Genomic DNA, 3,461 nt, shown 5'->3' with positions numbered 1-3,461 from the left:
TGATTGCTAGAGCGGATCTCAGCTTTGAAATTTCGTGTCAGTACTCCTTTAAGCAGGTGCATTAGCCCTTCTCACGCCCGATTCTTGGCCAATCCCCCACGTGGGTATGTGCCATGTCAGCGGCCAGGCAGCGCGCGCCCATCTCCCCCCGTTGCCAAGGAAGACGAGGAGATTCCTGGCCAATCCCCCACGTGGGTATGTGCCATGTCAGCGGCCAGGCACGAGCATTCGCACGAGCGCGGACATCGCCGGTGGACGCAGGTTCAGGGTCGCTTAAGAAGTGCATTCGCACTTAAAACCACCCAAAGGGATTGTTGCGTCCTGCCAAAATAATGGGCTGTTGTGCAACAAAACTGGCGCAAGTGACGGTATGAGTAGTGTAGAAAGGGCCGAGAGTAGCAAGGAAGGAGTAGCAGACGACGCGCCGAGACCCATCTCAATGCTGCCTTAGCGCCACCGTGTTATCCGCGGCAGCACCGGCCCGCGCCGCGGTACTGGAAAGCCGCGCTCTTTGCCAACTCACCTAATCTAAAAACGCTTCCCGGCACCATTACAACAGTACGGCGGCGGTGACAATAGGCACTTCCGGCGTTCCCAATTGAAACTTTTGTTGTAAGCACAGTGTTGATGGTGACAGCACTTTCGACGGATGGTCATCTAGTGACGGCCGCTCCAACCCGCTTGTGGATTCTTGCATCCAGTTCAGTATCAAAGCCTGGTCAAGACTCATCAAAAGCCAAAATGGCGGTGCCCAAGAGCCTTCAGAGTGTCAGGTTGCGACGCATGATACGGGAACGGGTCCGCAGTTGCGACGTTACAGCGAGGTTTGCATTACATTATACCCTATGGCAGTTATGCCGGGACCGATGACAAACAATGTAACAGCCAGGAAAACGCAACCGAACGTAACAGCGCTACGGTACATCAACCTCACTGGTACACAGAATGCAATGCAGAAACCAACGAATCCGAATATGTCATACAAATGTGAATTCACACACGGACCCCACTTAGCGCATGCGGAACAAATCATACGCACAACAAAATCAAGGAAAGGAGTACAAAAAACGAGACTGGGCGGTTAGCGCACAAGCGAGGCCATTGTTGTGCAATCGAGCTGCGGGTCATCGAGTGCCCACAGGGGGGCACGTGGGTGCCGCGTAATTCACTCACCCGATCTGGCTTCAGCTTTTGCGGCCGGGATGAACGTAGGACTCTGTGTGTTTGGTTGCCGCGCACGGCGGACTCTCGTCAAGCACCACGTAAACAGGCATAAGCCAGAAGGAAGGGGACAAGTATTGTTGTGTGCCGGATGTATGCGATGACAAGGTCGCACAGAACAGACCCCTTACGCACATAAGCTCACACGAAGACCCATGACACGTGCACAAGCAGCTTGCATGAAAATATGTGCGCCGAACCTGGGGAGTTTCGTGCAGCTAAAATCAAAAGAATGGCATAGCTTCAATTTTCCAGGAAGAAAACAGCACGCGGAGAAGTTTCATGTCATTTGGGCAACGGTCGCAGTTTAGGCGTATTTGTTGGCCCTTTGGGACGCTCAAATGTTCTGTCAGTTGCCCGTGGGTACCACCACGAATCCGTTAGTTAGATTTGAACATTATATGCCTTAGATTCGACAGTCCAAGCAAGGTTAACCACTCGATAATCCAATTTCTTCACTTTCATCTAAGTCAATGCTCAGAGAATTGTGAGGCACGTGCCACAAACGCTTTAATGTGCATGCACAGTGTGGAACCAAGAAACGGGAACTCTCTTTTCGCGGACTTGTAGCGGGGCGCACTGCACGGAAATAGCGGCCGGCTGAACCGGGTAACCAATGGCATGGTCTTCGTTTCCCCCCCGGCTTTTACGCTCCGTGAAAGCCCTTCGCACATTGTTTGGCGCGCTTGCGGTCAGACAATGGTCACGCTTCCTCGAGCACCGGAAGAAGATCGGGCCGGTAAACAAGTCAGACAGGGCCTCCCTGCGGAGGATGCGGCCACGTTTGTTGTGGTCCCCTGTTGCGGCCCGTCCGTCCCCGCCGTACACAACGAGAAGGACCGCAGGATGGGGTCGGGGAGACAGAGTTCGGCGAAACCAGTGAAAGTTCTCCGCTCGCATACGCTGATGGGGTCACACATATATAAAGAATGCCGAGAGGGCCCTCGTACTGGCCGCGGCTGCACGGATAAAAAGGAAGAGAACGCTTAACGTCGCAAGTATCTCGGGTTGCGGGGGTGTCAGCTCGTGGTTGGCCAGACAACGAGCTTGTGTGATCGACCACTTCCCCTGCTCGCATCCCGTGGCTCATTCAGTGTTGTCGGCAGGAAGGCCTCCATTTTTATTCGATTGCTTTCGTCTGTTGGCATCAAAAGATAAACAAAGAAAACGACGGGGTTTGATGCATGGGTAAATAACAAAAAAGGGACTGACCTGACTGACTCGACGAGGGTTTGGCGCTGAGCTCGAGGAAAAGCAACAAAGAAGCTTTCACTTGAGTTTGTGCTTTAGGTGAGTGGCTTCAAGCACTCGACAGATGCAGGGCCCACGTGGCGTTTCCGACCGCTGATTTCGATATCGCCTAAAATCGTATGCACGAGAAACTTTCCTTCGGCTTGAGAACTTCGTTTTATACAGTGCTGGATTGTATTGTCACTTACTTTCTTCCATTATAGTCTACGATGCGAGAAAACAGGTTATAGGCCCACTCATGTCCTAAACCACATGGTACATGTCATAATGCTTACCGCTAGGCAGTGTTGTACGGAACGGCGTTACAAAGAACGGCGTTCCTGGAACTAGTTCCTTTTTGGAGGAACGGAGGAACGCCACCGTTCCATTAAGGGTTGGTGGAACTGTAACGGTAACTCGTTACGTTTTTGAAGGAACGGCAGGAACGGCGTTCCTGCCGTTACATCGCTAGGAATTGGCTGTTTTTGATGCCAAGGCTCGAGTACAAAAATCCACAAAGCGCTACTGCGTTTCTCTTCCTATAAGATGGTCAGTTTGCACGCCCTTCAGCCGTACGTGCTTCCTCGAAGGTCAAAGGCAGAAGAATAACCACGCAGCAGGCCGCAGCTTGTGCTTGCTCTCATGCTGGTTGCTTACGCGGCGTTCGACGGCTGAATAGCGTAGCCGCGAGAATGCTTTTCGAAACCCGACTGACCAAATTCGGGTCCATCATATTTCTAATTATCTCCTAATCAGCACCCCATCAGAAGAACGAGCCCAGAAATACGCTGCTATCCAGTCACTCACTGTCAAGAACAAATCCTATGAGATGGCCACGCATGTCTCCGCGCCAGCAAACACGGCCATGGGTGTCATTTTTAACATCCCCGAAGAGGACACACCGGAAGAAATTACCAGCAGCATACTAGAATACAACCCTGACTTGCAGATCTTGGAAGCTAGGCGTCTCGGAAGCTCCAACAACGCACAAATCCTTTTTCACGGCACCA

Source organism: Haemaphysalis longicornis, unplaced genomic scaffold, assembly GCF_048455015.1.
Source record: "Haemaphysalis longicornis isolate Haplotype H1 unplaced genomic scaffold, Haemaphysalis longicornis Haplotype H1 scaffold_1, whole genome shotgun sequence".
NCBI lineage: Eukaryota > Metazoa > Arthropoda > Arachnida > Ixodida > Ixodidae > Haemaphysalis > Haemaphysalis longicornis.
This window is presented reverse-complemented; position numbering follows the sequence as displayed.